Source organism: Lucilia sericata, unplaced genomic scaffold, assembly GCF_015586225.1.
Source record: "Lucilia sericata isolate MDLA Ls3-8-SP2 unplaced genomic scaffold, ASM1558622v1 Contig000957F_arrow, whole genome shotgun sequence".
Taxonomy (NCBI): Eukaryota; Metazoa; Arthropoda; class Insecta; order Diptera; family Calliphoridae; genus Lucilia; species Lucilia sericata.
This window is the reverse complement of record NW_023994941.1, coordinates 173,408-184,112: the sequence shown is the minus strand read 5'-3', so window position 1 is coordinate 184,112 and position 10,705 is coordinate 173,408. Positions and strand designations below refer to the sequence as shown.

Genomic DNA, 10,705 nt, shown 5'->3' with positions numbered 1-10,705 from the left:
AGTGACTTTTTCCAACATGTTGTTTCCCAATAATTATATTATACTATGACGGTGACGTTGGCATTTTTACTAGGCCTTGTATAAAGTTTTAATAATGCAACACAGTAGCAACAGCCACAATAGCAGCAGCTGCTGTTGTTTATTATTTTGCTGTTGCTAGCTTTTTATGGTGCCCCATACAACACAACCATTTAGAATAGAACTGAGCAGAGGCACCACCTCTAATGCCTTGAAGTTTTGCTTTCATTTGCATTAGAAACGATTTTTGCATATTAATTTTATAATTCAAAGTGGCTTTTTGTTTATATTATTGATTGCATTTTGTTATTGTTGTTAAGAATTTATTTAAGGAGTAGTTTATATTGTTGAATTTTTGAGCTTAAAATTGTTTTAATAAATTTTGTATAATTGACCTCGAGAGGTTGGAGTTGTTGCTGTGATTTGTTGTTCCATGTAGTAGTGTTATAATAATAATAATTTAAATTTTTAATTATTGTAGTTTAATTATGTGTATTTTAGAATTTTATTAATAAAATTTTGTTTTTTTTTTTTTTATTTGCAGAAAACGACGATTTCATACTAAAACGGTAAGTTGAACAAGATTTCGAAAAGAATTAAACAGAAAAATAATTTATTTAAGGAAAAACCTATAAAATTAATCGAATAACCGATTAAAATAATCGAGTAACCGATTAAATTATAGAAGTTACTAATTAATCCTTTCAAAAATTAGTAAATAATCGAATAATATATTAAAATCGAATAACCGATTAATTTAATCGAAAAACTGATTTAATAGAATAACCGATTAATTTAAACAAATAACCGATTAATTTAAACAAATACCTGATAAATTTAGTCGAATAACCGATTAATTTAATGAAAAAACTGATTAATTTAATCGAATAACCGATTGATTTAATCGAATAACCTTTTAATTTTATCGAATAACCGATTAAAATATTCGAGTAACCGATTAAATTATAGGAATTAATCTTTTCAATAATTGGTTAACCGGTTTAAATAATCGAATAAAATACTAAAATCGAATAACCGATTAAATTAATCGAATAACCGTTTAATTTAATCGAATAACTGTTAAAAATATTCAAGTAAGCAATTAAATTATAAGAATTACCAATTAATCCTTTCAAAAATTGAGTAACCGATTTAAATAATCGAATAAAATATTAAAATCGAATAACCGATTAAATTATTCAAGTAACCGATTAAATTATAAGAGATAACCATTAATCCTTAAAACAATAGAGTAACCGATCTAAATAATCTAATAAAAATATTGAGTAATCGTTTAAAATAACTTAGTAACCAATTAAAATAATCGAGTAACCGATAAAGAATTTAAAAATCGATTAAAATAATCGAATGAAACATTAAAAACATCGAGTAGACAATTAAAATATTCGAATAATCGTTTAAAATATCAGGTTTTATTATACGAACAAGGAACTAATATAAACGAGTAACCAATTAACCGATTAAATTAATAACTCACCTATTAACCTTTTAAAATAATTGAGTAACCGATTGAAATAATCAAATAAAATATTAAAAAAGTCGAGTAACCGATTATAATATTCGAATAACCATTTAAAATGTCAGAATAACGAATTAAATGAATTAAGTAACCGATTAAAATTAAACGATTTTTATAATTAAATAAACGATTACAATCAAATTACTTATTAAAACGAGAAAGTAAATAAATTAATCATGTAACCGATTAGCCGATTAAAACAAACGAGTAACCGATTAAATATTATAAAAACATTGAATTACCTATTCAATTAATCGATTAAAATAATCGAATAACCGATTCTAATCATCCATTAGCACATTTTAATAAACGAGTAACCGATTTTAACCTAAATACTCATTAAAATAAGGAAAAAATTAACCGATTAAAATAACAAATCAAGCCAAGTAACCGATTAAAATTTTAAAAATCATTAATTTAATCATGTAATCAATTGCCAATAGTCTGACTACCTATTAAAATAACCGATTAAAATAATCGAGTAGCCCTTACCTTAGCCTAATAAATTACATATAAATATTCGAATAGCCGATTAATATCTTAAAAAGCCCTAACTAAAATAAAAGAGTAACCATTACCTATTAATATAACAGAAAAAGTGGTTACATTAATCGAGTAACCGATCAAAATAGTCGAGTAACAGAATTTAATAATCGATTAACCGACTAGGAAAATTAAGTAACCGAATAAAATATACGAGAAACGGTTTAAAAAACCCTATAAAAACAGTCGTTAATATGGTTAAACAGTGGATAATATGATTAAATTAATCGAGTACCCGATTGAAATATTCGAGTAACCCAATATAATAATCGATAAATCTATTAAAAAATTGAGTAATCGATTAAAAACCCTAATTAAATTTAAAATCGGATTAAATATTAAAATTGTAGAAATATTAATCGATTAAAATAAGAGTAACCAGTAATCATTTATTTCAAATGAAAAGAATTTAGTTAATGAACATAATACTCGAGTTGCCGAATATAATAACCTATTAAATATTCGAATAAAATTAAATATTCGAGTAAATTTTGCCAATAACCGTTTGATGGAATTATTAAAATAATAGAAAACTTATCGAGTAACTGTTTAGAATATTTGATTAACCGATAGGTATTATAACCTAATAAACTACTTAAGACAACCGAATAAACTATTTAAGACAACGATTAAACGACTAACTGAAATAATCGACCAACTGAATTAGAGTTTTGAACCGGTTTTGTTCACCTTATATTATAAAATAAACTCGATTACATAAGGTAAGTCAGTCTATGATCTGTGGGAAGTACTTTAGGACCTAAAAAGGAAGGGATAGATAGCTGAAATTTTCTTAAAATATTCCCTGTTGATTAAGTTTATTTGATATGTGGTCCGATTTCAAACACAATAGGGCCTAAGCGACGAAATCTTAAGGAATGGAACTTTCCACAAATACTCTTTATTGAACCCAAATGTTGGCTAGATTTGACATCGCTATTATACCCTTAATTTTTTAAGTCTTCAAAAATTGGACTACTCAAAACTGGGGACTCGAGCCAGTGATAGCTCAGAGAAATCAATTTGGTATTATAAGACTTTTAATGGATAGACGGGCATGGGTTAATCGTATCAGAGAGATCATATAGTTGTAGGGTTAAGGTTACTTCGATATCTAAAACTGTCAGTTCACTACTCCTAGGCTCAATGACCTATATTTCAAAAAATACTGTTATAAATACCAATAATGACGGAACTAATTTAACCATTGAATATTTCTGCAGCACGATTTTAATAAAATTTAAAAAAAATGCTTACTTTCAGTTTGGAAATTTCTAATGACATTTAACTTAAAATGTCACAATTGACCAATTACAATTAAATGCTGAATAGAAAAAAAAACAACATGGTATAAATAACAAAATGTATCTATGTACGTATGTATGTGTTAGTGTTATTATTTCAAATGACAAATAATAAATAACACACGTTGTTATATTTGATTTCCGTTATTTGTTTTAATTGGATCGCCATGGATGGGTTTTTGGATGGTAACGATTTGAACTAGAGGTTGCAGACTGACTATTTGTATATATGTATGTATATGTGTGTGTGTTTGTGCATGGGTAGATTATTTATTGTAATGCAGTGTAAATATGGCTGCGTTGGCAAAAAGTTTATTGAACTTTCAATTTCATTGAAATTCAAAGGTGTGTGTTCGTTTTTGTGTGTGTGCATAACAAACTGAACTGAACTGTAACTCAAACTCAAATTCAAACATAATGAAAGTCAATGTTTGATATCAAATGCTAAAAAAAATAGTAGGAATGAACATTTTCTGTGTCGTCGATTGTGTAATAATGAAAACTGAAAACTAAAACTTTTTTTTCCATAAATTAACCAAGTTTTTGTTTTTTTTTTTTGAGCAGATTTTGGCAAAAAGCCAAAATGAAAATATATTTTAGTTAAACTTACAAACAAAGAAAAACAGATTTACAGGGCACATATTTGCTGTAGCCCGAGTTAAAGTGTTAGCAGAAAAAAAAGTAGGAAGTAGATTTTTGTTATAACACACCAAACATTGTCGAAAGTTACAAAAAAGAAAAGCTTTTCTGGGCTTACGATTGTTAAGTTTATGGCCCCCCATTTTCGTCTAATATAAGAGTGCAATGGTAGTCTGTAGTTGTAAATGTTGCAATAAAACATATGTTGTAGTTTAGTTGAACACAAGTTGTGTCAGCCTAAACGCCTGGTAACTTGGCTTTTTTGTCATATGTTCGTACATATATTTTATTAATAAGAAAAAGAAATAGTTTACTTGCAGAAGAAGCAGTAGGAGGTGGTTGTGGAAACTAAAAACTTTACTTCCTTGTTAGCAACACTCACACTTTGACTTGACTGTGAAAGTGTTAAAGTATATGTCAAGAAAACAAATAAGCCGAACCATCTGAAAATAATAATAATAATAAGACTCCTCAATATGAACAGCATGAAATTGTAGGTAAAAATAGGGGTATTCACGGTTGAGGGACTATAGACTATACTATAGGCTATAGACTAATAGACTACTAGACTAGACTATAGACTAGACTATAGACTAGACTATAGACTAGACTAGATAGACTAGACTATAGACTAGACTATAGACTAGACTATAGACTAGACTATAGACTAGACTATAGACTAGACTATAGACTAGACTATAGACTAGACTATAGACTAGACTATAGACTAGACTATAGACTAGACTATAGACTAGACTATAGACTAGACTATAGACTAGACTATAGACTAGACTATAGACTAGACTATAGACTAGACTATAGACTAGACTATAGACTAGACTATAGACTAGACTATAGACTAGACTATAGACTAGACTATAGACTAGACTATAGACTAGACTATAGACTAGACTATAGACTAGACTATAGACTAGACTATAGACTAGACTATAGACTAGACTATAGACTAGACTATAGACTAGACTATAGACTAGACTATAGACTAGACTATAGACTAGACTATAGACTAGACTATAGACTAGACTATAGACTAGACTATAGACTAGACTATAGACTAGACTATAGACTAGACTACAGACTAGACTATAGACTAGACTATAGACTAGACTATAGACTAGACTATAGACTAGACTATAGACTAGACTATAGACTAGACTATAGACTAGACTATAGACTAGACTATAGACTAGACCATAGACTAGACTATAGACTAGACTTTAGACTAGACTATAGACTAGACTATAGACTAGACTATAGACTAGACTATAGCCTAGACTATAGACTAGACTATAGACTAGACTATAGACTAGACTATAGACTAGACTATAGACTAGACTATAGACTAGACTATAGACTAGACTATAGACTAGACTATAGACTAGACTATAGACTAGGCTATAGACTAGACTATAGACTAGACTATAGACTAGACTATAGACTAGACTATAGACTAGACTATAGACTAGACTGTAGACTAGACTATAGACTAGACTATAGACTAGACTATAGACTAGACTATAGACTAGACTATAGACTAGACTATAGACTAGACTATAGACTAGACTATAGACTAGACTGTAGACTAGACTATAGACTAGACTATAGACTAGACTATAGACTAGACTATAGACTAGACTATAGACTAGACTCTAGACTAGACTATAGACTAGACTATATAGACTAGACTATAGACTAGACTATAGACTAGACTATAGACTAGGACTATAGACTAGACTATAGACTAGACTATAGACTAGACTATAGACTAGACTTAGACTAGACTAGACTAGACTATAGACTAGACTATAGACTAGACTATAGACTAGACTATAGGACTAGACTATGACTAGACTATAGACTAGACTATAGACTAGACTATAGACTAGACTATAGACTAGACTATAGACTAGACTATAGACTAGACTATAGACTAGACTATAGACTAGACTTATAGACTAGACTATAGACTAGACTATAGACTAGACTATAGACTAGACTATAGACTAGACTATAGACTAGACTATAGACTAGACCTATAGACTAGACTATAGACTAGACTATAGACTAGACTATAGACTAGACTATAGACTAGACTATAGACTAGACTATAGACGAACTATAGACTAGACTATAGACTAGACTATAGACTAGACTATAGACTAGACTATAGACTAGACTATAGACTAGACTATAGACTAGACTATAGACTAGACTATAGACTAGACTATAGACTAGACTATAGACTAGACTATAGACTAGACTATAGACTAGACTATAGAATAGACTATAGACTAGACTATAGACTAGACTATAGACTAGACTATAGACTAGACTATAGACTAGACTATAGACTAGACTATAGACTAGACTATAGACTAGACTATAGACTAGACTATAGACTAGACTATAGACTAGACTATAGACTAGACTATAGACTAGACTATAGACTAGACTACAGACTAGACTATAGACTAGACTATAGACTAGACTATAGACTAGACTATAGACTAGACTATAGACTAGACTATAGACTAGACTATAGACTAGACTATAGACTAGACCATAGACTAGACTTTAGACTAGACTATAGACTAGACTTTAGACTAGACTATAGACTAGACTATAGACTAGACTATAGACTAGACTATAGACTAGACTATAGAATAGACTATAGACTAGACTATAGACTAGACTATAGACTAGACTATAGACTAGACTATAGACTAGACTATAGACTAGACTATAGACTAGACTATAGACTAGACTATAGACTAGACTATAGACTAGACTATAGACTAGACTATAGACTAGACTATAGACTAGACTATATACTAGACTATAGACTAGGCTATAGACTAGACTATAGACTAGACTATAGACTAGACTATACTAGACTATAGACTAGACTATAGACTAGACTATAGACTAGACTATAGACTAGACTATAGACTAGACTATAGACTAGACTATAGACTAGACTATAGACTAGACTATAGACTAGACTATAGACTATAGAGACTAGACTATAGACTAGACTATAGACTAGACTATAGACTAGACTATAGACTAGACTATAGACTAGACTATAGACTAGACTATAGACTAGACTATAGACTAGACTATAGTAGACTATAGACTAGACTATAGACTAGACTATAGACTAGACTATAGACTAGACTATAGACTAGACTATAGACTAGACTATAGACTAGACTATAGACTAGACTATAGACTAGACTATAGACTAGACTATAGACTAGACTATAGACTAGACTATAGACTAGACTATAGACTAGACTATAGACTAGACTATAGACTAGACTATAGACTAGACTATAGACTAGACTATAGACTAGACTATAGACTAGACTATAGACTAGGCTATAGACTAGACTATAGACTAGACTATAGACTAGACTATAGACTAGACTATAGACTAGACTATAGACTAGACTATAGACTAGACTATAGACTAGACTAGACTAGACTATAGACTAGACTATAGACTAGACTATAGACTAGACTATAGACTAGACTATAGACTAGACTATAGACTAGACTATAGACTAGACTATAGACTAGACTATAGACTAGACTATACTAGACTATAGACTAGACTATAGACTAGACTGTAGACTAGACTATAGACTAGACTATAGACTAGACTATAGACTAGGCTATAGACTAGACTATAGACTAGACTATAGACTAGACTATAGACTAGACTATATACTAGACTATAGACTAGACTATAGACTAGACTATAGACTAGACTATAGACTAGACTATAGACTAGACTATGGACTAGACTATAGACTAGACTATGGACTAGACTATAGACTAGACTATAGACTAGACTATAGACTAGACTATAGACTAGACTATAGACTAGACTATAGACTAGACTATAGACTAGACTATAGACTAGACTATAGACTAGACTATAGACTAGACTATAGACTAGACTATAGACTAGACTATAGACTAGACTATAGACTAGACTATAGACTAGACTATAGACTAGACTATAGACTAGACTATAGACTAGACTATAGACTAGACTATAGACTAGACTATAGACTAGACTATAGACTAGACTATAGACTAGACTATAGACTAGACTATAGACTAGACTATAGACTAGACTATAGACTAGACTATAGACTAGACTATAGACTAGACTATAGACTAGACTATAGACTAGACTATAGACTAGACTATAGACTAGACTATAGACTAGACTATAGACTAGACTATAGACTAGACTATAGACTAGACTATAGACTAGACTATAGACTATAGACTAGACTATAGACTAGACTATAGACTAGACTATAGACTAGACTATAGACTAGACTATAGACTAGACTATAGACTATAGACTAGACTATAGACTAGACTATAGACTAGACTATAGACTAGACTATATGTTCCCGTATAATATTCTGTTTTACGGCCATCAGTATAGGTCATAAATGATCTACTACGGGGGATCTAAGCGATACCGAAAAGTTTTTTTCCAAAAGATGGTCTGTGGGTGCAATAGTAAATATTGTCTAGAGTGACCTGACTGAGTCATATGCTACATACCAGTTGACTTACTAGTTAAACTTAACCAACAAAATCTTAATTGCAATATGTGCAACAATCTGTGAACACCCTTGTTATAAATGTTCCCCTTTCTCTTCCTCGTTTAACATTCTACTTATATTTTATTCACACTTTTTCTTGCATTTTTGTATATGCAAAAAAATGCAAAATGTACAGTTTTAGATTACGGCCTAAGAGTTTATATATTGGTGTAGGCATATGTTTCGCATAAGAAATCGAAAATGCAGTAGAAGAAGACGAAGTAGTAAAAGAAGAAAAAAAAATGTTGTTGTTTTTGTACTGAGTAGTGTTGGTCTGCTTGGTTTGTGTGCATTATTTTTTACATCATCACCTTGTGTTTTTGTCCGGGCATTGGCACAGTTTTTATACATATTTTTTGTAGTTTTTTTTTTGTGTTCATACATAAAAGTGCATTTTTTCACTTCACACACATACATATACAAACAATATATAACTTTTGCTTGGATAAAGGTACGAATAGTTTTAACACCAGGTAATCGTAAAATGACCAGAAATACTGGGTGTCTTAAGTAAGTAAGGGGCCCTCTTAAGATGTTTCTTTACAAGTCACAAAGAAACTTTGATTACCTTATACATTACTAAGGGACACTAAAGTTACAATTGACTGCACTTTACATTACTAGTGCTTTGTTAAGTAATCAATTGTTTTCTCCATATATTGAAAATTGGTGAAAATGATTGCCTAAAGTGGTACTAACTTGACTACTTCCAAAACCCCCGGGTTGTCTACGAAAGAGTGTGTGCATTCCTAACAAGTTCTTTCCCAATAACGATTGTAACATGTTGTTAAGGTTGTAATTGTAAACATGTTTTTTTCGCTTTTTTTCTGAAGAGTGATAGTTTTCTGAATATTTTTTTTCGTTTGTCTTCTTATGGTGATTGTGTGGTTGAAAATGATTTATGGCATATAAAGTATTTGATATGAGTTTTTTTTCTCTACTTTTGCAGTTAGAAATTGAAAAAAAGCAAGGATTTTTATGCAATGAATATAAAATGAGTTTGATTTTTTTTTGCAATATCTTTATTTTTACGGTATTAACGCCAAAAATTGTGTCATACTTCAGATATATTAAAAGAAATTGAGATTTGAATAATAAAGGCCTGAAGACAAAGCCGAGCGTTTTTTTGTGGGGGGAATATGCTTTAGGTGTAAACTTTGAATATTAAAGTTGGGATACAATTTAAGTTATGGGAAGGAATAATTATAAATTTTTTTAGAGAAACTGTTACGGTAAGAAGTGGGAGCCATCAGAGTGGTAATCGTTATAATAAACAATGATCCAGGATCAGGAATTTTTATACACGTCATTCATGCAGATGTCCTAATGTTCTTTCTACTAAAAACCTATGAAAAGTGAAGATCGGTGAAAACAGCTTTGAATTAAGTTGACCACTATAAAGGTGAATCCTTCGATAGTATACTGGCGGTATGAATTGCCATTGAAGTCGCCCTCTATGACGGACACACTGATACTCTTATCCAATCTTTAGACCAGTTTTTGTGTTAACCAAGCGCTCCTTAACTGGCTCAATTACATGCTAAGAAAGAGACGTATAAGTTCTGAGATGTACGAATGTCGAAGTGCTTTATGTGAACACTTGCCTTGAAGGCCTTATTTCACGGTGGTCCTTTTCAACCACTGAGTGAGCTTTTGTGACGACTCACCATCACCCCATTGGGCTTCTTACACGCAGGTGGCAGTTTACGTATATGGAGGTTCCGGTTCAGTATAAGTGCACTTACCTCAAGTACTTGAGCTATCTAATCTCTGAACATTGCTGCTCCGTTGCTTAACTTCCGAGATGCAAAAACATCACTTCCGTTTACAACCACTCAGATGGCATAGCCTCTGTTGAGTCGGCAACAGCACCTAGACACGTAACCGGTAGAGCGAAGTACGAATCTATCAAATAAGCCGGGACTTTGTTCTTACTCACAGTGAAACGCTGTGGTAATTCTGGTATGAACAGAGTTTACTCTGAACATACTTGGACAACATACCATTCA

General features: G+C 31.2%; 1 long non-coding RNA gene across 1 annotated transcript in view; it reads left to right on the top strand.

Moving 5' to 3' along the window:
- Positions 1 to 560: 560 nt before the first annotated feature.
- The window catches only part of LOC119609287, a 121,299-nt gene continuing 111,154 nt past the window's right edge, over positions 561 to 10,705 (top strand). Inside the window, exon 1 of the long non-coding RNA XR_005231904.1 lies at positions 561 to 587. This is a non-coding gene — a long non-coding RNA (uncharacterized LOC119609287). The remainder of the gene's footprint in view (positions 588 to 10,705) is intronic.